This window comes from Crocodylus siamensis, chromosome 2, assembly GCF_052110815.1.
Source record: "Crocodylus siamensis isolate JL-2025a chromosome 2, ASM5211081v1, whole genome shotgun sequence".
Lineage (NCBI taxonomy): Eukaryota > Metazoa > Chordata > Crocodylia > Crocodylidae > Crocodylus > Crocodylus siamensis.
The window spans coordinates 133,496,143-133,522,142 of record NC_143396.1 but is presented as its reverse complement, the minus strand read 5'-3'; positions in this window follow the sequence as shown (position 1 = coordinate 133,522,142).

Here is a 26,000-nt window from a genome sequence, read left to right as displayed (position 1 = left end):
TTTTCAGTGGCTGGCCTGAGGCATACCTTTGCTGATGAGCTGATGCTCTCACTGTGGCTAAGAAACTTCTTTTTGACCTGGTGCCCCACTTCGGTCTACCCCTCTCCCTGGACTCAGACCAAGGCCCTCATTTTATTAGCCAGGTGGTCCAACATGTTTGCAAGGCCCTTTCCATCTGATTCCAACTCCACACCCCAAACCATCCTCAGAGTGGAGGTAAAGTGGAACGGAAAAACTTTGATATTAAGCTTCACCTGGCAAAGACCTGTGAACATACTGGTCTAAAGTGGCCAGAATCCCTTCCCTTGGTTCTTTTCCAAATATGAAACTCTGTTCAGAGGTCCTCAGGTCTGACCCCTTTTGAGACTGTTATGGGTCGACCCATGAGGGGACTGGCCACTCCTCCACCCCAATATCTGACTCATCTACATGATTCTCTATTAACCTATTGCCAACAGCTCACCAAGGCCCTCAAGGTTATCTCATTGCAGGTTAAAGCCACAGCATCACATCAGTCTCTAGATGGCAACTAGGTTGTCAATCTGGTCCAACCGGGAGATTGGATCTTGATTAAGGTCCACCAGAGGAAGGATTGCCTGCAGCCCCGGTGGAAGGGGCCTTTTCAGGTCCTGCTGACCACCCCAACTTCCATAAAGGTTGCCAAGGTTTCTGCTTGGATCCATAAGTCCCACTGCAAAAAGGTATCTGCCCCGATGGGGTGGAAGGTTTCTCTCACCAGTGATACCTCCTTTAAGATCCAGAGGGTTCCTGTGAGTGAAGATCAGATGACGAAAGCTCGAAGAGTTCCTGTGAGTGAAGATTAGATGATGAAGTCTCGAAGTTAGCCTACCCAACTAGCCAAGCTTCATTCGAAGCTATGAACTTTAGTTCTGTGTACTAATATACTTTACAGTGTGACTAGCACTAACTGGTGAGAAAAGTGCAAATAATTGCATAGATTATTGCATAGAAACTCCCCAGGGAGTGATGTTGTTTTATATTCTTGTGATTAGTGTTGTGTTATTAGTAGTGTCCTGGAGACTGAAATTTTAGTCAAAGAAAGTTCCTCAGAGTTCCAAGAGATAGCTGCTTTGGGATAGTACTCGGGCAGGCCCAAAGATGTTGTCCCTTCTTTTGCTTTGCCTCTTGGTAAGGGTTCCAGTTGAGGCATGGGAAGAAAACAGGGTTGTATTCTTGGGACAGAGCATAGCTCATGTAGGAAACCTTACATATTGTTGGGTATGCATACATGGGCCCACACACCCGACCAAGGGAATCCCAATGCTTGGGGTGCCGATCCCCCTTGAGGTTTGAGGAACTGACTCCAATACCAGCTTTGTCAGGTTCCCCCCCCGGTCTAGCAGAAACCCCGGTCTCCAATACCTATGTGGTGGAAAGTGGCTTGAGACAGTTGGAAATTGTCTTCAGGGTTGGAAGCAGCCCTCTGTTATAAGTTTTATAAGACAGGAAGGACGGGGGAGGCTGGCTACTTTGTAGGGCATTACCCCAGATGCAAGGTGACCTTCACCTGGCCATGGACTGAGAAAAGAGGAAAGTGTCAGGAGAGGTTCAGTCCCATTTTTGTGACGGGGTACCCATCGCCAACTTTACACCCTCAGATAGGAACTATAGTGTGATGTCTACTTTAGTGCTCAATGGCTTTGATTTTCATGTGGTGTTAGGTCCTGTTTTCTGTAACTAATCAATATCTCCCCCCACAATGGTGGAAAGCTAATGTGCCCCTTTCTACACCCTACAGGTCAATCAAAAATTTCGGGAGGGAAACACATCCTGTAGGGATCTTAGTACTGCAGCAGCTCCCAGTTTGTACTGGCTATGTGGGGATGATGCCCATAAGACTCTACCATGGAATTGGGTCAGCACCTGTACCTTCGGCAGAGTCACCCCAACATTTGACTTGCACTCCAGCCTCTCATGGCATGAAGTGTCTAACTTCCCGCCTGGCTTGCCCAGACATTGGCGTGCAGTTGAGAACCTGTTGGTTCTTCAACACATGGGGTTTCACCAATTTACCAGGGCCTTCCTCCCTTGGTTAGGGGTAGCTGAATCAGAAAAAGCCATTATAAATATTTCGGAAGTCATGGACAACTTTATCAATGCTAGTGCCGACTCTTTGGGAGCTCTCAATGATGAGATTACCCAGGTGGAGCAAGAGGCTGTTGAAAATCATATAGCCCTGGACTATCTCCTAGCTGGCCAAGGGGGGGTATATGCAGTTGTGAACCACACGTGCTGCACCTGGATAGATCAGCACCAATGAGTGCAGGGGGATCTCCGTACCATAAGCAAAAAGTTGCAAGTGATTCATGCTGTTGCCAAAGAGAAATTCTTTGATTGGTGGGGTTGGCCGCCAAATTTAGGGGGATGGGTGAAATCCCTATTGAAGTGGTGATTTAAAAGTGTATTATGCTTTTTTGGTTTTTTTATTATTGTCCAAATGATTTTGTGCTGTTCACACCTTTGCTTAGCAAAAAATGCCCAGAGTGTTTCTAAGTTGTCTGCTACTGAGTTGCAGATGATGGTGCTTAGAGAAGTGGCCTACGAGTGTGAGCATCAGGAAGAGGTCAAAGGTCTTATGAATATAGAGGTGTAAGCACAAGCACTTACAAGGGGGGAGATGACGAGGAAAAGTGCTGGGCCAAGCAAAAATAAAGTTAAGCCATCATAAGGAGCATAAGTAAAGGCCGAAAAACAAAGGGGCCTTGAGATAAAACTTATCAGGAGACAGCTAGAGAAAACACATTTAGTCTAGCAGGACTCCAGGGTGATTTATTGTCAGACTGCCAAGAATGTATTAAGGGGGAGACTTCTGTGTGTCTTTTTCTCACAAGTATATAACGGAGTCTGGACTCTGCAACTGCTGAGAATTAGCCACCCTTACTTCTTCTCCTGTGGCCACATACAAATAAAGCACTCTGTTAGCCAAGTAGTGATCCTGTCATGATTTCCACATCAATCTGACAAGTAGTGTGTGTAGCCACCATATTGGAATCCAGTGTAGCTGCCATGAATTCACATCTTGGTCAAGATTTCAGCACCCACTAGGGTTAGAAAATTAATTCCAAATATGAAAACAACATGGTATGAACTGAGGAGATCAATCATAACCAGAGATTCTGGTTTTCTCTAATAAAAAATCACATATTCTCTGATTAAAACCCCCAAAATCAGTGATTAAAATGAAAGGTCACTATAGATATATAGGTCAGTTGAAAACAATGGTTTATTGATTGTTTTATTGATTTGTTTACAGTTTTAAAGCAATTTGGAAATCTACCAGTGCCTCAGTCTAAATAACTATATATTTTGGCATTTGATTTTGTGTTTTTCAGTATTGAAAATCAGAATTCCTGCCACCCCCCCTTCACTTACCAAGACACAGGTCCACTGCGGTTGCACCTCACCCCCAGCTTTGTGATGCTGAGCAGCCCTAATATGCTGTTGTCTCTCACTCACAAACCACAGCCCTGACCAGCCCTACTTGTGCCCCTTACTCCCTGCCTACCCCCTACTCACTCCCTCCTGGCACCCCCTACCCCCCACCGTGCACCAGGACACAGGTCCAATTGTGGCTGTCACCCCCACAGCTTTGTGGTGCTGAGGAGCCCTGACAGGTGGCCTGCCCTGCCCATGCCATTGCCCCACATTCCCAAGCCACAGCATCCCGAGCCCTGCCAGAGCCCCTCAGTCCAGACCCACAGCCCCTGCCTATCCCCCACTAGCTCCCTCCTGGCAGCAGCTCCCCTGAGTGTGTGTGTAGGGGAGGGGGGGTTGTAAGTGGGTGTGGAGGGGGTTGTGGGGGAGTTGTGGGTATGGGAGTATGTGGCATTTGTGGGGGATGTAGAGAGGTGTGGGTGTGTGTATTGGTTTTGTATTTGGTTGTGCCCCTCCACCACATATCCCTCCCCATGGTGCACAGCTCCCACCACCGGCAGCTCAGCAGCAGCAAGCAGCAGGTCCTTGGGGTGCACATAGCTGCAGCAGGAAGAGCCCACAGTGGCACGTGCTTGTGGCTGAGTCCCAGGGTCTGCAAGTGCTGGCATGGAGCTAGCCTGACCTGCTGGTGCATGCCTTTGCACCAGACCAGGCCGGCTCCATGCCAGCATGTGAGGCTTGTGGCACTGCAGGCAGGAGCCACACAACATCAGGCTAGGTGGGCCCCATGCCTTCATAGGCAGCTTCCCACTAGAGTGCTGGAAGTCCCCCATGGAGGCACGGAGCAAGCCCGCTCAGCCCAATGGCACATGAATCGACAGCCGTGCACCATTGGGCCGGGTGGGTTCCATGCCTCCATGTGGAGCTTCCAGCACTCTAGCAGGAAGCCACCCATGGAGGGATGGAGCCCACCTAGCCCAATGATGCGTAACTCTGTGCCTCCATGTGCAATTTCCTGCTTGGCCTGATGGTGCACAGCTTCTGATCTATGTGCCATCAAGCCAGGCTCGCCCTTCATGTGGGGCTTCCCATGGATACCTTCCCACTCCCTGAGCTCCTACCTGCCCCCCAGTCCTCCCCCAGCCCTGCCGCTGCCCCCTATTCCGAACCTGAAGCCCCCAGCCCTGCTGAAGGGGTCTCCCAGCTGGTCCCCAACTCCCTACAAGCCCCACTTTCCTCAAAGGTTCCAAAAGGGAAAGTGAGTCTAAGCCAAGCCCTGACTGACTGAGACTCTCAGGCCCCACCTCTTCCCCCTCCCCGTCTTCCTCCCCCCCAGGACAGGGTTTAGGGTTTGCTGCCCTTTTTGCAAGAAGTGGAAAATCTGTAGGTATCTCCATTAAAACAAAAAAGCCACTTTTTATGTCAAAAGGGAAAATCCATGGTTTTTTCCATGGGAAATAGAAAACCTGGATATCTGGTCATAACGTTTCTGTTGTGGTAGCTATATAAGATTACATGATGGCTGACACATTAGCATGTATGTATTGATTCAATGTAATTTAAAAACCTAGTAAATAATACTCTAATACTAAAACCCTACAAATTTTATCATTACAAATTTCAGAGGCCTACAGTACTAAAAAAATTATCACTCATGCTAGCCTACTTGTTTGAGTTATACTGAATAAGACATTTTTTAAATTTCAGAATGTGGATAACTCCAATATTAATAATCATAACTCAATGGTAATGAAACACACAGACATGTAATAGTCTAATTGAACAGTAATACAACAGTAATACAATGGTATATATAATATTAATACAATGGCTAATTGCAGTTTTTCAGATGTCTTCATCACTTGAATCCATTTCTGAATCTCTGTAGTATTATATGGATTACAACATGCAGTCTCATATGCTTGCACAAGCATACTGGTCCCTGGCATTCTGTCTTGCCCTTGCAACTTGTTATACAAAATCATTCTGCTGGTGATGGTTCAAGTATGTTTGTGATAAAAACATAATCATCATTTTTAGGTTGCCAAACACACTGGTCAGGTGATGGCAATGGTGGATTAGATTCAAGTGCACTTTGTCAAATGAGACTTATAATCGGCTCTATGTACATGGTACACAATGGAGTCATATGTAGGCAGAAGTTTATCCAAAGATGTTGAGGGCTGATACAGCAACACAGAAAACTTCTCTACATAGCTGTATAAATCTTTATCAACATCAGGCCTACTTCCTAGACCTGCCAATAAATGTGGTTGTTGAACGAACACTTTCCAAGCAGTTTTTTTAGAGTGACTACTGAACTGGCTGGTGATGTCACAACCAGTAATACTGTGGAATTCAATTAGAGATGTACAAACTGGCTCCAGCAATGGTACAGATGTACTGGTCCTTCTTCTATGGCATAATCTTGTACCTAGGCTTTGGATGAAGAGAAGCAATCCAGTAAGATTCATTGCAGTTCATGATATTGTGTCAGAATTTCCAGGCAGACAGAGGGTGCCTTGCCATGGTGGCTTGGGGCTCCCAGAGGTGGCACTGAGCCTCCTCACCCCACTCCACTCTGGCCTGCCATGCTGGGTCCCACCGCCTGGGCAGCAGGGCCCCCCAGGGGAAGAACAGCAGGGTAGGGAGCCCCAAGCCTGTAGCAAGCAGCCCACATCTTCCTCCTCCATGGGCTCTGCTCTGACCATGCTGTCCATTGACAATGGGGAGCCAGGCTCCATGCTCTGTTCCAACTGTAGCAGCTGCTCCCTCCCATGGGGTGCAGGGGTCTGCAGACCCAGTACCTGGCCCTGTAGCTCTGGCAGCTAGGGGCCCCCTCTGGCAGAGGTGTGGGTTGCGGGTCAGAAGTGAGGGGCACCAGCAGAGCCAGGGGCCTGTAGGTTGGGAGACAGGGGCAATGGCATGGGCAGGGTACCAGCATATCAAGGCTGCTCAGTGCCACAATGCAGTGGCAGAGGGACAGCCACAGCTGGTCCTGCATCCTGATGAGCAAAGGTGGTAGGGGGAGCTCTGATTTTTCATGATAAATGACACAAAATCAAAGGCAAAAATTTATAGATATTTATAATTTATTTTATTATAGTGATTGAGGCACTGGTAGGCTTCCAAAATGCTTTAAAATTGTAAATATATCAATAAAACATTGTGTTCAATGGATACTTAGATATATAGTGGTGTTTCATTTTGATCATGGACAAACACAAATTTTGGGGTTTTTTTATCAGAGAATTTGCCTTTTTTTATCAGGAATTTGTGATTTTCAAACAAAGAAAACCAGGATCTCTGATGGTGATATGGAAGCCTCCCACTCGAATGATTAATCCTAAGTCTCTTCTGGCCAAACTCACACAAGTTTTTTCGCTTTGCAATACACTGCCTGATCAAACATTAGGACTCTGTGCTGTTGTCACAGGCATCCTGCAGTTGTTTTACAAATGGTGTCATATTCAGATGCTGGTGCAGGCAATATGGGACATAATCTAACAATCAATGGTGGGGAAGTATCATCAGAAAGAAACTGGTTAAATGCTGTCTACCTTGGCATGACAACATTTTCCTTATTCTCGGGTAGTATTCTCCCCAGTATCCACGGTAGCTCTGCTGACATCTGTTGAACAAACTAGCCATACTATGGATAGCTGGTTTCAATGGCTTGTTATGAGTTAATATAGCTAGAATGACTTTGTTAAATTCCTGTGGTACATCTTTCAGAGTGCTTTTCCTGCCTATTACTTCAGTGCTTTCTTCAAGTTCAACTCGTTTTGATAGTCCTTTTTGAAATGCTACAATTGTCTTGCATGAAATGTTTGTTTTCCATCCACTGTCTCCTCAAAGATGTTGATGTTGTCTGATGAAAACTGGACAAAATGACCAGGTATAAGATTCCTTGGGATAACACTTTCATTTTCCAGAAATTAATTTAGGTTTTTTCTCAGCAGTGATGGTACTGATATGATTAACTGTGTCATGCAGTATGCTGCATCCAGCAGCATGGAGACTTTGTACCACCTTTTTAGATCTAGTTGTGTGATGTAAGCCTAACTCAACATGTTTTGTTGTTATCTTTTTGCCCCGTTACTGCAGATAAACCAAATCCTGACCCACATATTCAGTACGTCTTTGTCTAGATTCTTATCTTGTGAATGGCTTTCTACACCTAAGTCATCATTGTCCTCTTCTAAAATCAAATGGATCAATGTGTAAAGGCTATCAGGAACACATTTTCTTGCTTGCTCTTCATTCAGTTTGTTGTATCCCTTTATGGCAATAACTTTCAAATCTGCTTTGATCTTGACAGCAACATAGTATAAGTTTTGTTTGCTGAAAACTCTTCTCTGAGCTGCAGGCCCATGCCTTCCTCATCATTTATATGCAAAATTACATGTGCTTGCGTGACTTTACCAGTTGAGACACTTTAGAAGGCACTGAGTGGAAGATTTGCATTTCTTTAGTACTAAAACTGAATGGTTGTCTTGTAGTAAGTCTGAAGTTCTTGCTTCATTTGCTTCAGTATCATCAGAGAATATTCACCATCTTCATCTGCTAAACTGCAGTATCTTTCAAGTATATCTTTCAGACTAAACCCAGTTTTCTGTGCAAAACTGGCACCTAGTTCATGAGTCACTTGATGCCTTGCTCTCACTTCAAAAAAAGGAGAATATCTTCTTGGGCAATCTCCACATGCAAATGGGAACAAAAGACTTGTTGCTTTTGTTGTTCTTCCCATCTGCATTCAGGATGGTAACATGCCTCAGGATCGATTACATCTTCAACACCACCAGTTCAGCAATGCAACAATAAATACATTCTTCTCTGCCAGCTTGTTTATTGCATTGACTGAGTCAAACAACACCTGACTCAGTCTCTTCATATTAGAACATTTCTGGCAGAATATGCACATCCTCCAGTGAACTGCTGGAGTAGATGATCTGCTTGATGTCCCAGTGTGTAGTTCACTTGATGTTGTTGGTAAGGTTTCCCTTTCTTCTTTTGCCTTGAGTGACTTTCTTAAGAGTTTTTCAATATGTCCTCTGTGTATAAAAGAACTATAGCAAGTATGATGCCAAATGAGGCTTTTGGAATGTTGCAGTACAGGATCAACACAAGCCTGTCAAAAAATACTGCCATAACAAGTATCAAATTCAGCAACTTTCCTATGTTGAATTAGTGCCTTGTTTATTCACGCAATTCCAGCAGGTGCACTTTGGCTAATCATTGACTGCAAACCTACTTCAAGACATATGATGCAGCTTGTAGATTCTGAGTCATACCTCTCATGCTTTGCATGAGTCAGTGATGCTATCAGTTCCATTGCAGTGCTTACTTAAGGGTGACAGGGGTTAGTCTCCTGTAGACCATCTCCATCAGGGGTTTTCATATTGATGTAATCTGAAATGGAACAGAGTTGATGTAGCAATTTTGCAAGCCTTTGGGTATCTAATAATGAATAACTTTAAATTCACAGCAGCCATATTGGATTCCAATACAGCAACCACACACAGAACTTGCAGGATTGGAAACATGATTTTTTGGACATGAGTAAGCCGCCTCTACCTGAAACACACTGTTGCTGCTTGTAGCAATGAGTTGCCTATGGGGTGACAGCTTTTTCTTTTTTTACCCTCCTATTAGTGTCAACAAGAAGTACCAAAAAACATGTTCTAAACAAAGAAAAAAAATGTTAAATTCCTGGCAGCTGGAAGTAAGGCCTATACATGTCCCATGTTCATGCTAGTTTAAACTGCATCTATGCCAGTGAAAAACAAACATTCACATACCATAAACCTCTACACTGTTGTAACTTACCTGTATGTAGTGTAAAGTCCCCTGGGGGAAAAAAGCAACAGTAAAGGTGCACTGGTGTAAGTTATACTGCTGTAGGCATCATGTGTCTACAGTTTCCCTAGCATAACACTTTGCTTAGTGCAGGGCTGTCAAACTGGAGGCCTGTGCCCTGCCCATAGCATGGAAGTGGTTAACTTATGGCCCCTGGGCTCCTATGTGGCTGCTGCTCCCTCCATTTTTCCAGCTGCACCAGCAACCAGGTTCCCTTTTCCTCCCTCTGCCACCCCATACCCTAGGGAGCAGGTCAGTGCAGACTGGTGCACCCCTCAGTGCTGGGGGAGCCTGCAACCTGGCATGCCTAAGTGGCGAAGTACAGCAAGGGAGCTCACAGATAGAGAACTAAGTTTGAGTTGGGGTGACCCAGGCACACAGTGCAGTGGGGAGGTGTCTCGCATGTGCTGCAGTAGCAAGAGTGCCTGGGCACATGATTCAGCAGCAGAGGCACAGGTGCAGTGATGGGGGCACCTGAGTACACGATGTGGAGGTAGGGAAGGGAGACATGAGGCACCTGGGGACCATTGCCCCCCAGTAGTGGGATCCTGACATGTATGGTACCCAGCCATTTAGAAGTTGGACAGCTTAGTACAAATAGGATGTATTTACATGAGATGCTTACCGTGGAGTAGATTAATTAGTTCTACAGTAAATGCCTCGGCATCTACATATGCAGGGCTATTAGGCTGGAGTAAACTAACTACAAGTACTATCCTGCTACAGAGTTTTTCACTCCACAGCAGCATATATGTAGACACTGTCATGGCTGGCTGGGGCAAAAGGTTGCTTCAGTACAGGGGCTACCTGCCAACTAGGCCCACACTGGAACACCCAGCCAGCTCCTCTGCAGCACGTTGAGCTGGGTTGGAGCAGCTCCAGGCTGGCAGATTGACCTTCCCCCGCACCTGGGCACCCTGTTAGCCATGGCTGCTGTAACCTGGCTCAAAACTCTGTGGTCCTGGGTGCCTGTTCAAATGGTGTGCCCAGGAACAATAAACTCCAGAGCAGTAAGTGCCAGAGTTTATTGCTGCGTGCTAATAGTATATGTAGACATGCCCTTGGGCTCTTTACATGCTTCCCTGCCACCTGTTAGTGAGATAATGAAATAGGGCACACTGCAGTAGCCATGCTGGGGTATCTTTTCATCCATCTACTCACAAGATCAGTGTATTTCATCCATGTTCTAAAGCGATATAAATGCATTGATGTTAATACATCATATTTCCAAGTCTTAAGGGTGATAGTGTGTTTCCACATCTAATGCCAATGAACACCTTGTTCTCCACGTACTTCTGGTGAAAGCAATGAATTTTCTGGGTTAGTAAGGTACTGTACATCAGTAAAAATGGAAAGATATTTGTCAAGGGAAGGATCATCTAGTAAAGAGTTTTAATTGGATTTAGCAAACATTTCAGTTGTTTAAATACTTCTTTTGGATGTCCATACAGAAAGTTTGTTCCTTAGATCAGTGAAAAACTAGGTTATTTTAGTTGTGTCCACTGTGGTCCAGATAAAAGAAGCCTAGGATACAGCAGTCATATTTTCTTCTGTTGGCACTGACAAGTAGAGTTGTTCTAGGATTCCCTTCTTGTATGTATCACTGTTGCTTTTGGAAAGCAAGCACTTATGGGAAAAGACTTTACTGCATCATCTGAAATGTTTGCCACTTCAAGTTCTGATACTACCTAGGGGCTAAATAATGATCAGAATTCTTCATTCAGCTACTGGATTTGCTGTATGCTTATTCTTCATACTACTATGGTCAGGTTTTTTAGGGTCACCTTCCTCTAAACATGAATCAAATAAACCCTGGATTTGCTTGAGCCTGTAAAAACTATGCATGTGTCAGCTGCAAATGGCACTTTGTATATGTCTTAGTCACCAGTCAGTGCTCCCATTAGTAACATGCTGCCTTGTGTGCTACGTGCCCCACCCCTACTGACAACCATTTAAATAGTACTATGTCTCAGTCCAGCATCTGATTCACAGAGAATATATAAGCCTTAATACTTCAGAACCCAGGCCATTCATATCTGAGTGGCTTGCAACCTGCTTAGTTAGTAGCAGATTGCTAAATTAGGGACAATCCACTCTGCTCCTTGCATTGGCTTTTCCTTCAAAGACTGGCACTTTTCTGATCAGCTTGAACTCATCCTTGTCCCAGGCATCTGACTGAATAAACGGTGTTGTTTGCCATAAAAGCTTCAGCAAACAGCGGTACCTAACAAATGCATGCTGTGGCTTTATTTATCCCTGGTTACTTTGCAAAACCCAGTTTTTGCAAGTGAGTTAGGCATCTAACGCTGAGAAGTATCTAGTTTCTATTGTATTATCAAAGCCCTAATTGTCCATGAAAAGTTTTGATGAAAAAGATTTGACTGTCCTTTATGATTGGATCTTATATTCCCTTCTATTTGTTTTAGATGCTTCAGGGACAGATTCCTCATACTTTGTCTAAGACTAAAAGAACATAGAAAACATCTATATCAGAGCCCTGGGGCCAAAGAGTTCGGCATAGGAGAACATATGACAATGTCTTTGAATGGTGCTTTCATCAGCAGATGGAATAAAAGGATACTCTAGAGTAAGAGTTAAGTTTTGAAGAGAGTTTTACACCTGGGGGTGAGCCAAATTTTGAAAAGACTTCAATATTCTACAGCTCCCATAGAAAATGCCAGAAGTTATTTTGAAAATCTAGCCCAGGGTAGCCAGATTGCCACAATTTATCACCCAGCTTTCAGTGCTGGCATCAGGTAATTCTAAGAAAATCTCTGCTCCTGCTTTTCTGTTGATAAAATTAACTTTCTAGGAGAACTGGTCTGAAGATGTGTGACTGAGCATCCCTATGTCAGAAACTGCTGATTTCATGGAATCTTAATGTTTCTCTGAAACATGTTGATGAAATTGAAGTGTCCATTGGAAACCAAGCAAACATGCAGGTTACAGTGCCTACCTGGTCTTCTACTATCCCAGGCATCCAGTTCCCAGGGGCACTGGGCATTATGGGAAAGAAGCTGCTTGTGTAGCTCATTCCCTAGTTCCTTATACAGGTGTTCCCCCTGGGGTTACATCTTTTGGTTCTTCTGAAGAAGAATTTTTCAGAAAATTTCCTCCCTTCTTCCACAAAAAGAGACTATTTTTTACTGTTTTGTCTTAAATCAGGATTTAAAAAACAAACAAACAAAAATGGTTGGGTTTTTTTAGGGTTTTTTTTGCTGAAAGTAAAGTTCACTTTTTGGCCAGGTGCAATGTGTAGTTCTGAGGGCTGGAAGGGCTCAAAATTCAGGAGGCAAATAGAAAGAACTGAAAACATTTTTTAAAGTCTGGAAGAGTAATTCAAATTTTTGCACATCTGAGACTGGCCATGATGCTGAAATTGTTTCTGGGTAGATACCTGATTAAGCAGTGTGGTAGTATCCCTCATAACTAGACTGTTACCAAAAACCCAGGACGTCTGGCTTTTAGACAGACAAAACTACAGCCCACCTATGACTGAGACATCTTTTGCAAGCTTAGCTGCAGAATTAAATGGTAGTTACAATTCCCCTAATGATTACCCTTGTCCTATACCAAATCAAGATACAGTTACCATTCTCAGTGATCCTCCATTCCATTTCAGCAGGTAGAATATAACTACCACCCAAGTCAGATAAAGACATAAGAGACAGGTCTAACACCCAGCCTTTCATTGATTACCCACAAAAGCCCAATAGTAAGCACTTATCTCAATGTCTATCTAGCTATCTGCAACAGCACAACATGGATTTTCACCCATAATGGCTGGGGAGATGCAGAAAGGAGGAGAAAGGTGGCATACAGACTGGCAGCAGTTTATCTTGAATTTACTGAGGTCTCCTGAATGCCGCCCCTCCCCCCTGTTCATACCCAAAATTTATATATGGGTTATTTTATAAAATACTCTCTGATTGGTTGCATTCAAATGTATTTTCTGTGAGACTTTGGTAATCAGACTAAACTGTTTTTTCTCTGGACTTGGAAGATGACAGTTCACTGCGGTCTATGTCCTTGTTCTTGTCCTATGTAATTGTGAACATTACAGTTCTGGGAGAAAGGTCTTATTTCTTTCCCTCACTATCTGGGAATGCAATTTGCCACATTCTGTTTCTTTAACTTTGCTGACCAGGGTAGATTAATATCTGGACATGTTTACTAGACCCTGACTCTATGCGCCAACCAATGGCTAGGGAAATGATGGTCCAATTGCTCATGGATCCTGGTACTCTTTAGCCAGAGCAGGCAGGGAGCAAACACCAGCACACCTTTATTCAGAACTTTATTCAGAATGGAGACAGCTTCAGACAAGGGTCCCTTACAGACACAGAGCCTATGAACCAAGGGACCTGTCCTGAACAATAGTTATTTTCACATTTTATACACCTTGATTTATGCTTATTAACATTCACCCCATCTATATCCCTCCTTTGGTTCCACCCATTTCGCCTCCCATCTTAAGCTCCACCTCTGTTTACTGTCTGTTTCCTTAGCATGGTATTGTCTGTGCATTTCATTCATTTACATGCCTCTCTGCTAAGAGCACGTGGGTAAGACTTTGACCCCCATCTTCTCCCAGTCAGTTGTGGTTTCTTGTTGATTCTTTCTAGTTTTCTTGCTGACTTCAGTACCATCTCCAAGGCTGTACTTCTGCTTTATCTCCTGACGATAGCTAGTGGGCTGCATCCTATTTTTACCCAACACTTCATGCACTTTGCAAGCTATCCTTTTGTTAAGAATCCACTTACTTAAGCATAAGCAAAGTTAGTTGCTTTTAAAAGATTATCCAGTCTTGTGACTAGCGGCTTTTGCTGAGGTTACTTTTCATTTATCATCCAGCCTTGTGACCAGCAGCTTTTGCTGAGACACAGGAAAAAGCCTTCATTTAGCTACACACCCAGTACTCCCCAAAATTCATATTATTATCCTAACAATGTTCCCTCTGAAACAGGATTGGGGCCTTTTGTTTTTAGCCACACTTCTGCACTTTAACATAAGTCCCTTGAAAATGACCAAGACTGACATTTCAGTGGTGGACTGTTTTCCTTCTGTGTTCCAGGGTTAACATCTTAGAGCACCTTTAATGCCACTTTCATTTATTTGCTACATATAGCATACATTTTGGCTTCAGTTAGCAAAGACACATTATTACTGCAACAGGGTTCTAGCTGACTACATACAATTCAGTTCTTATCAACAGGCAAAACATCAATTGTTACTTTTAGCTGCTCTTAAGCACTTTTCAAAAAAAGCAGTTATTCACTCTTGGCTTAGCCTAATATTAGGGGCCTTGATAAATAGATCCTTATTCTACTTTTCCAGGCTACTGCTTATGACTTAATGTAACCTTATTCATTATTGATTATTGATTGTGTGCCAACTTAAGGACCCATTATTCATAATGGCTTTTGTTAGTCTGCACCTGTCAGTGGTCTGTCATTCACTGGTTGTGTCTGTAGAGCTCACAATACTGTGAACATGAAAGTTTCAGTAATGGTCTCTGAGCCCTGAGTGATCTCTGTACGCAGAGATCGCTCAGTTTGTTTGCTAGCAATGAAGCCATATTCTCAGCCTCTCAGTCCTTTGTCCTTGAAATAGAAAAACTCCAGAAATTACATGTATCTGAAGAAAGAATGGGGAATATTGTGGGGAACAACAGAAATGGCCTAGAGAAATACTAAAAATAAATTATTTTAAAAATAAACAATAAACTCTTATCAATGAATTTGTCCTACCACTCTCCTCATTTATTTAACAAGCAAAGAAAGAAAAATGGAAAGGAAAAGAAAAGAAAACAAACCTCTGTGTGGGAGTAGGATCAACATTTTTATTCAGCATAAATGGATGTAGCTTTACTGGGCTCTGTGGAATACAGCTGTTGAAGATTTGCAACTGTTGAAGATTTGGGCCCAAATTTTCAATGTTTTAAGCCAAAGTGAATCTTTTGGAAAGTGACACATATCTAAAAGTAGGTAATTATGATGTAGCTGGGAATTCTATGCTTCATCAAGAACTTGGTGCTATACCCACTTATTCCCTTTTCTGTCATGTCTAAATAGACCAGTGATTCTCAACTCAGGTGCTGTGCCACCCTCAGGGTCATGCAATCCCCTTACATGTACTGCGGTGCCCAGCCCCTGTGCAGGGAAGTGAGTGCTTTCTTCTCTCTGTCTGGCACTCCACGCCTCCCCCAGAGGTGCCTGTGGCTGCTGTTAGGGACTGCTGCAGCTGCTTCTCACCCCTGGCCAGCAGCCCCTGTGTCAACTGTCCCTACTCTCCAACTCTTGAGCAGTGCACTCGGCTGCAGGAAGAAGGGCAGATGTGGTGCCAGAACCATACTTTTGAGCTCAGCTCACCCCCACTCCTCCCATACTTCCAGGGCTAGCAAGAGGGGCCACAAGGAAAGATGGCTCTGATCACTGGTGTGGAGACCCCAGGGGAGTAGTCACAGCAGTGGGGGTTGTTTTTGCCTCCTCAGCTAGAGACTGGGTGTGGAGAAAGGAAAAAGTAGGGCATAGCAAAGTGAAATCATCACCTTGCAGCAGAGTTTCAATTACAGGGGGGACTTGAGGGGGACTGATCCCTCCATAAGAGATGACAGCCCCCCTATAAGAGATGAGAGCCCCCTCCCCCATAAAAGATAAGAGCCCCCAGCCCACCTTGCACTTTTCTAAGCAGCTTAGGTGGCAGGTGGCAGCAGCAGCAGTAGCTCTTTCTGGCTTCCGGCTGCCACCACTGCAGACCCCCCATCCTCTGAAGAGTCAGAGTGTAATTTGAACCCTTATCAGTTCTCAATCTTTTTAGCCTTACATCACCCCCTCTATAACTTTTTAAATTTATTCTAAGCTACCGGGGTGGTGCTAAATTCAGAAAAGGCATGGAGAGTGCCTTGAGGCTAAAAACATTGAGAACCACTGGCTTAAACTATTACCTTCTCAGAGCAAAGACTTCCTCTAACTTCTTCTCTCTACAGAACAATGCTTTTACCCTGACCCTCAGGCACTGACACAGTAAACACAATATCCAGAATTTTCACCTTTCAAATAAATAAGAAATTGAAAAGACAATTAAATGTCATGTTTTGGGGCCTGAGACCAAACACGCAGCAGGATGAGACCCACTGCAGGGCAGGTTATGCTACATTCCCCTGCTGTAATGTTTCGTACCTTCTTCTGACGCATTTAGTGTGGCCACTCTCAAAGGCAGGACACTACACTAGATGCCCTGTAGGTCTGATTCAGCCTGACAATTTCTTTGTTCCTGTTTTTATTATGTATTCATTGAACAAAGAACTATTAACTGCTTATTTGCTTCCTGCATGTTGTTTTTTGTTTTATTATTTTATAGATAATGAATTATTCATCGAGGGGGAAAAAAATAAGTACCTGAGGCCCACAGTCAGGCACAAATTACAAATAAGTTTTTTTTTCCTGCTAATTTATGTCATTTGGATACCCATGCCAGAGTGCCTCCAGGTATTTGATAAAAAAATTACATCCAAAATTGCAATAATGGAAGCAATGGGCCTATGAAAGTTGCCTATGTTGCCAAGCAAAAAGAAACAGGAATAATTTAATGACACTTGAAAGGAAAAAATGATGCTTTGCAGTTTGTATCTTGAATAGATTTTTGGGGTGTTGGCTGAGAGCCCACAAAAATGTGTAGGTGAAAGTCATGCCTGTTCAGAGGTTTGGGATTGGGACCTCCAGGCACATCTAAACAGACAATTAATGCACTGAAAGTTTACATAGCAACGTTTCTACGGACGTACTAAATCATGGCACAGTAATTGCTCATACTGTGCCATACACACAGTACATGGTTAGATTTTGCCACTATGTTGCTGTAGTGGCACAGTAAAATGGGGAAGCATGGTGCTATGGTAACATAGCTGCTATATTGCCATAGCATGTCATATGGTGACATCGCTACATAGCCATAGGGGAATGTGTAGACATACCATACATGTGTGCCTGTCAGAAGCAAATTTGCTCCTGATGGGAGCAGTTCAGTGCAGGGTAGGGTTGTGCAAAATGGTACTGTTGCGTTTCAACTTCTGTTTTGATATTTTGATGGAACAGTGTTTTGTTTCAAATTTTGTTTCCATTCAAAACCACTGTTCCGTTTTAACTACACAATATGGTAGTGTGCCCCAATGAGGCCTCATCCTCCCCTACAGCCTCAATACAGTCCACCAGTTTAAACGGAAGCAAGTATAAAATAACGTAGTGAGTGAGCAGCACTAGCACAGTTGCACCAGCAGCATCTTTGGTAGCCTAGCCGAACTGTCACAGAGCCTTTCTTTTTATAAAGGAATTGAAAGCAAGAAGTAAACATGTTGTGTTGGATATATGTTACTCATGGTGTGTGATGGCTTATCTTGTGTTTTTATATTTATATGCTTATTATTAAAAAAAAATGGAATAGTTAGAGAAATATATCTTAGAAAGCTTTCAGGTTGAAAAACCCTTTGTCAGGCTGAGGAAGCACCTGCATTTTGTATGTCCTCTGCTCCTGGATGGAAGAAATAATAAAACCAGAGGCTGGCCTGGCATGCAATGCACACAAGAAAGCCAGCCAGTGAAAATGGAAATGGAGGTATCAGGGGATGAGGGACAGGCTGGAGGGGACGAAGGGGATGTAGTAGCGCAGGCAAAAGTGCAGAGGTACTTGGGAAGTCAGATGTCTAGCAGGTTGCAGTGTGTCAGAATTCCACTGTCTAAATTGAATTAATGAGTTTTTGTACCTAGGTGGCTGAAGAAGTGAAGTTCATAGGCCCAGCTCTGAAAAGTGATTTGTAAATTCAAACAAGCACCTAACCTCATCACCAGAACTCAAGTCCACTTCCTACAGCTGAAAACACAAAACCTGCAAACTATATCCAGTACCCTCACAAATGGCACACCAGAATCTATAAAAGACAAAATACTCAACTACCTATGGGGACACATTATTCACCCAAAAAACACTCTGCCTCCAGTCTCTCAGGTCTGATCCTGAGAGAGAACAATTTACAAACCACTTTACACAGCCGGGCCTATGAATTTCAATTCATCAGCCTCCTAGGTACAGAATTCTTAGATTTCATAGATTTCAAAGACATTTGGGCTGGAAGAAACCTCGGAAAATCATCAAGTCCAGCCCCTGCCCCAGGGGCAGGAAGTCAGCTAGGGTCGTAGGATTCCAGCAAGAAAAACATCCAGTTTTCTCTTGAAGGCGTTCAAAGTAGGTGCTTGAACCACCTCCAGCAGCAGGCCATTCCAGACCTTGGGGGCTCAGACATGAAAGAAGTTCTTCCTTATGTCCAGCCTGAAATGGTCTTGCAGGAGTTTATAACCATTCAACCTTGTCATCCCTTGGGGCACTCTGGTGAACAAACGTTCCCCCAGATCCTGGTGAACACCCCTTATAAACTTATAGGTGGCCAGCAGATCGCCCCTGAGCCGGCACTTTTCCAGGCTGGAGTCCCATACCTCTCAGCCTCTCATCATAAGGTCTGTTTTCCTGACCTTTGATCATACATGTGGCTCTCCTCTGGACTCTCTCAAGCTTCTCCACACCCGTTCTGAATTGAGGAGCCCAAAACTTGGCGGCAGCCTCACGAAGGCCGAGTACAAGGGAAGAATGACGTTCTGGGATTTGCTTGAGAAAACTATGGATGCAAGCTAGGGTTTTACTCACTTGACTAGCTGCAGCATAACACTGAAGGCTCAGGTTCATCTTGTGGTCAATCCTGACCCCCAAGTCCCGCTCGTCCATAGTGCTAGTCAGCGTAGCACTGCCAAGCCTATAGACATGCTGCAGGTGTTTCCTCCGAAGGTGGAAAACCTTCCATTTTTCGGTGTTAAACACCATCAGGTTCTCATCTGCCCATTTCATGAGTCTGTCAAGGTCAGCATGGATTACCCCCCTGTCCTCAGGTTGGATGCTTTACCCCAGAGTTTGGTGTCATCAGTGAACTTGGCCAGTCCACTTCTGACTCCAATGTCCACATCATTAAAGAAGAGGTTGAACAAAATAGGTCTAAGGACAGAGCCTTGAGGGACACCACTGGTCACAGGGCACTGTGACAATTGACTTTCATCAACCACCACCCTCTGGGTCTGACCATGGAGCCAATTCCCCAGCCAGCAGATCATGGTGGACCCAAGGCCACAGTTGGCCAGTTTTGCCAAGAGGTGGTCATGGGATACCAAATCGAAGACTTTTTTAAAGTCACAATATATGAGATCACTCTCTTCCCCCTTGTCCAGGTGATGGGTCATGTGGTTATAAAAGGAAATGAAATTGGTCAGGCATGACCTACCAGAACAAACCTATGCTGGCTATCCCTCAGGGTGTTGGCGTCAGCCAGTCCATTAAGAATGGCCTCTTTGATAATCTTTTCTAAGATCTTCCCCGGGATAAAGGTCAGGCTGATGGGCCTGTAGTTTGCTGGATCCACTTTCCTCCCTTTCTTGAAGATAGGCACCACATTGGCTATCCAATAATCAAGCACTTCACCAGAGCTTCAGGAGCTCTCGAAGATCCATGCCAGGGGCTGCACTATGATGCAGGCCATCTCCTTGAGTACTCTGGGGTGTAAATTGTCAGGGCCAGCTGACTTGAAGGTGTCCAGCCTCTCAAGGTGTTCCTTCACGAGGTCAGCATTGATGGAGGGCAAGGAACCACCCTCATTCAGGTGTCCCTGTCCTGTAATGGGCAGGGGCATCCCATGGTACTTGTGAAAGACCGACTCATTCAACTCCCCACATACCTAAAAAAGGACTTTTTATTTTCCTTGATACTTGTAGCCAGCTGGAATTCCATCGCAGCCTTGTCTTTCCTGGTTCACTCCCTGCTGGTCCAGACCAGTGCAGTATATTCCTCCTTGGAGGTGAAGCCCATCCTCCATCCTTTTTAGATCTGTCTTTTTAGATGCAGGAGGACCACTAGTTCCTTGTTGACCCAAGGGGACTGCTGTGCCCTCTTGCTGTCTTTCCTCTGAGACAGAATAGCCTTAGCTTGTGCATCTAGGATTGCTCCCTTAAGGAGCAACCACTCCTTGTGGACTCCTCTCCCCTTGGGGTTGTGGTCCCTTAGGGCCTCACTAACAAGTCTCCTGAGCTTGTCAAAGTCAGCCCTCCTGAAATCAAGGACCTCTGTACTGCTGACTGACTTGACAGCTTTTTGGCAGATGGTAAAGATGATCAGCTCGTGTTTGCTGTCATTCAGCTTCCCTTCAATCGTTAGGTGACTGATTAGGTCATCCCCAGTTGGCAATACCAGGTCAAGCAGTGCTTTGCCTCTTGTTGGCCCATAGCCTTCTTGAGTCAGATAGAGCTGATCCACACATGTGAGGAAGTTTTGTGACCATTTGGATTTGGCTGAGCGCTCTTCCCATGAGATGTCCGGGTAGTTGAAGTCTCCCATGACAACCATGGACCGACAGCGTGTGGCCTCAGCCAATTTCCTAGCAAACTCCTGGTCAATCTCTTGATTCTGGGAGGGAGGTCCGTAATAGACTCCCACCATTGTATCCCCTGTGCTGTGTTCCCCATGTATTTTAACCCAGAGGGTCTCTAGTCATCCACCCTGGGTGCCACTGTAGGCTTGTGGGGATGTGTAGCTCTCCTTGACATGGAGAGCTACACCCCTCACCCCTTTTGTCCACTCAATCTCTCCTGTACAGGGTATAGCCATCTATACCTGTGGCCCAGGCATGGGTGGAGTACCACCATGTCTCCATTATTCCTACAACATCATAATTGTTTGTGTTGAGCTGGAGGACAAGTTCCTCCTGTTTATTCCCCAAGATCCTGGCATTGGTGTACAGGCATACAGGTGTCCCCTTGGGGGCCCTTGCCTTTCCCGCAGCTCACTCTAGGGCTGGGGCAGGAGTGGACTCCCTTAAGTGCCTGAAGGTTGCTTAGTGGACCAGCTTAGTGGACCAGCAGTGGCAGTAGTCTCCCCATCCCCCAGCAGGTCAGCCAGTCTGGCTGAGAAGAGCTTCCTCCCCAGTGGAGAGAGGTGGAGGCCATCCCTTCCCAGCAGCTCACTGCCTCTTTCACCAAAGAGTGGACAGTGGTCATGGAAGCCAAAGCTTTCCCAATGACACCAGTGCTGCAGTCTTTGGTTCACTACCTGGATTCTCCTCTTCCTCCTCAGCCCATAGCCCAAAACTGAAAGGATCGAGAAAAACCTCCAACCCCTTAAGCCCCACTCCCAAATCCCTTTAGTGCTTCATGACCTGGATGGAGGGTTTCAAGCCGTTTCATTGATGCCCACATGGATAAGGAGCATAGGGTAGTCGTCAGTAGGCTGGAGGAGTTTAGGGATCTTCTTCACAATGTCTCAGATACGAGCTCCTGGGAAGCAGCAGACTTCCTGGGCTGAGGGATTGGGGTGTCAGATTTCCCCCTCCATCCCCCTCAGGAGGGAGTCTCCCATGACAACTAGTTTGTGTTCTGTCTTGGGGAGAGTGGGGGTGGTAGCTACAGTTGAGCCTGTGTTTCCTCTGGGAGCTGGCAGCTTAGCAGGCTCTGCTGGGGCTGCAAGAGGTCCGTACCTGTTGCAAATCTCCAACAGGGCAGGGACCTTTGTGCAGTGGGCCTTGGGGCCCTTGACCACCTTGTTTCAACCCCTTGGCTGGACAGAATGGGAGGTCCCCGAGTCCTCCCTTGTCCTGGAGGGAAACTGTGGTCTACCCTCCATCTCCTGGGGGAGAAGGGCCTGGCAGTAGGAGTCGATCTCCTTCTCACAGTCCCTCATACCACATAGTCTCCGGACTGCAGCCTGGAGCTCCTCCAGCTGGTGTGCCAGAGACCCCAAATGGGAGCAGGCCTCACAAGGGGAGGTGGCCATGATCCCAGGCCCCAGAGCCTAATAAAGTGACAGGCAGCCCCTACAGCTGAGAGCCAGGGGCTCTGTCTGGATGGAGCCCGGAACCATGGGCTATGTATTTCCTATATAAATTAAATTCTACAGTAATCCTATCCAATATAATTATAGATTAGAATTCAAAAGAATAAATTAATTAATGTAATAAAATGAAAGAGCCTCAAAGAAAAAGTTATTCTGAATCTGAAATCTGCTTGCTAGCAAGTAGGGAATCCTTTACAAGATCAGTGCTTCTAGCCATAGTTGTCTGACGCTGAGCTGCTGGAACACACATCTCAGTAACTGACACCAAGGCAGAAAGCAGGGCAGTTCAAACAATGCTGCCTTTTATGCAGCGTTTCCATTCCTCCCCCAGAGCACTCAGATTGGAAGGGACCTCGGGGAAGGATGACAGTCACTGGCCAGCTACACAGTCAATAATGAGAGCACTTCTTCCCCCCCTTCCCCCCTCTTTGCCTCCTTCCCCAACTCCTCCCTCTCCTTACTTTAGTTTCTGTTTCCTTGCAAGCAAGCCCAGCTTGAGCTTTGAAACTCAAAGCATTTTAAAAAAATTGAAATGTTTCAACTTGCCTCATTATGAGGCTGTTTCAAGTCTCTCTGTTTCATTTCAATTTCAGTGTTTCGAGCTCAAAATGAGTCAAAACAACATCAAAACAAAACTGCCAGGGAAATTTTTCACAGCCCTAGTGCAGAGATACTCCTGCCCCACTCTGCTTCAATATGGCAGCCAAGTGGAGCTCGAGGATCCCCTGGGTGCTAGCCCCCAGCTGGCATGGGGCACCAAGGTCAGGCCTGGGCTCTGATGGGTGGGGGAAGCTGTCCTGCCCTCGCGCAGTTCTCTTCCACGCCACACCCTTGTCTCAGGCAGCTGCCTGCTGCCTAATCCGCACTCTGAGATCAGAGCAGAGGCTGAGATAGCATCATTATGTAACCCAGAGATTAATCTACTGCACAGTAAAGCGTCTAATGCAGATGCAGCCATGTATCACTTACACCCTCCAAATATGGATTAAGCAGGACCAAAATGATGCACAAGCTTTGTGCTGCATAAAAGTGAATTTGATGCTCTTTGGTTGAGGTTCTGGTTCCAACAGAGTCTGCAGAGCTAATTTACCATTGCTCTTCATGTCTGGTGCTTACTTATAACTCTGCATCTTAGGTGCAAAGACATAAAACTCATAATCTTGGGTATTTATGCCTGGTTAGCACCCTCTTGTTCTTAGGCTGAACTTACATCTTGACTCCAGTGGAACCACTCTAAGTTGTACTTAGAGAAATGGTTTCCAACCTTTTTGGACATGAGGCACTCAGAAAATGCCAGCTCTTCATTTTCACTGATTTTTTACAGCAGAAAAAAAACAAAGCAATATTTCTGTTGCAAACAACTCAGAGAGACCACAGCAGGTCAGAATGTTTTTAATACTATGGATTCCTATTTGAAATCTCTGGGTTTATCTTGTAAATCATATTTGCACACCTAACAGTGCTAACTCTGGGTGGCAGTCCATGGTGCCACCCTAGTTGAAGTGCCACTCTAGCAGCATATTAGTTGAAAATCATGGACTTAATGTAAGAGAAAGCAGAATGGCATATTCCCTTTGTATCAGTGAAATGAAAATGAACAGTTCAGAGCAGTCCAAATGCCAAGAAAGTGAATGCAGTTTTGGTCTGGGGTTTTGTTTTGGTTTAAATATTCACTGATTTTTTTTTCTCAAATTTTTCTTTTCTGAAATTTTATTGAAAACAGTATAAAATTGATATTAAAAACTCAACAGTAATTTATAAATGCTGATATAAGCTTTGTGACTTTTTGCATGATAAATGAAAAATATTAGCCATGTTGGCTATTTTTCATGTTTTTTATTAAAAAGTCCAGCTTTTACTTTTAAAAAACAAAATCTAACCCAAAGAATTTTGACCAGTTCTAGGAAGCATGTTGGGTAGACAGGAGGTCATAGTAGTATGGTGGAGAAAGGTGAAGGAGTTGGGTGTAGAGCTGAGTCAACTTTTTAGACCAAAGTGGAAAAAAAACAGGATCAAGAACATTAGAACTTTCTGTGAACTTGAATCAATTTTGCCAACACTTTAAACAATGGGTTTTTTTAACATTTTTTTCTCTTTTTATTTTAAAAATATTATAAATTGTGACAGAGTAATTGTGTGGGGAAAAATCCTAATATCAGTTCTGTTCAATGAACCACTAATACTTCCAGTTGCAGGAGTAGCACATTCTGAGTAGAAGAGGAGAGTTTACACTTAGAAGGCTAGGATGCTGATAGTATGTGAAGATGAGAGCTGGACCCTTAGGGTAACGGTACTGAGCTAGGGGAAGATAGACACAGACTGAGGCCTGCCAATCCTGGGAGCCTTTAGATTCTTCAGTCAGTGGAGTTACAGGGAAAATGAGTCTAAAAGGTTTTGAGAGTAAATGGAGCATTAATAAATTTCATAGATCTCGTAGATTTTTAGGGTTGGAAGGGACCTCAGTAGATCACTGAGTCTGGTGCCCTGCCCTGGGCAGGAAAGAGCGCTGGGGTCAGATGTCAAGTCTCCTCTGAAAGACTTCTAGAGCAGGGGAGAGCACCATCTCCCTTGGAAACCCATTCCAGATTCTAGTAACCCTCACTATGAAGACGTTCTTCCTGATGTTGAATCAAAATCTGCTCTCTGTCAGGGCACCCTGGTAAATACAGTATCTCCTATTCCTTTCTGGCCCTCCCTCTCCCTGCCCCCCCCCAATGAATTTGTAGATAGCGACAAGATCACCTTTTAGCCTTCTCTTGTGAAGGCTGAAGAGATCCAGGTCCCTCAAACTCTCCTCATAGGACCTTACCTGCAGGCCCCTTACCATATGAGTAGCCCTTCTCTGGATCGTCTTAAGGTTATCCACATGCTTCTTGAAGTGCAGTGCCCAAAATGGGACACAGTACTCCAGCTGTGGCCTTACCAATGCTGCATAGAAGGGAAGTATCACCTCCTTAGACCTGCATGTGATTCACCTTCTAATGCATGATAGAGCGTAGTTAGCTTTACTTATAACTTTGTCACATTGGTGGCTCATGTTCATCTTGGAGTCTACTATGTCTCTGAGATCTCTTTCTGCTGCTATGCCACTTAGAATGTTATCTCCCAAGCTCTATGTGTGTTGGTGATTCTTTCTCACTAGGTGCAGCACTTTGCACTTATCCTTGTTAAACTGCTTCCTAGTCTGTTCTGCCCACTTTTCCACCATGTCCAAATCTGCCTGAATTCATTCCCTGCCAACCCATGTGTTTACTTTACCCCATAATTTGGTGTCATCTGCGAATTTGGACAGAGTGCTCTCCATGCCCTGATCCAAGTCACTGATGAAGATATTGAGCAGTACTGGTCCAAGGACCGAAACTTGGGGGACCCCACTTCCCATGTCTTTCCAGGTCAATACTGACCCGTCCACCGTGACTCTCTGGGTGCATCCCATAAGCCAATTCACCACTCATGTGACTGTGTAATGATCTACATCACAGCCATTTAGTTTATTTATAAGAATGGGATGAGACACCGTATCATAGGCCTTTTTAAAATCCAAGTACATGACATGTACCCAAACTCCTGCATCTAAGCATTTTGTGACCAGGTCATAAGAAGAAGCAAGGTTAGTTGGGCAGGATCTACCTGCTATGAATCCATGCTGGTTACCCTTCAGCATTATTTTTCCTGCTGGATTCTCACAAATGTGTTCCTTAATAATCTTTTCAAGGGTTTTTCCAAGGATAGAGGTGACACTAACCACCCTATAGTTACCTGGATCCTCCATTCTCCCTTTCTTGAAAATAGGGACCATGTTGGCCCTTTTCCAGTCCTCCAGGACC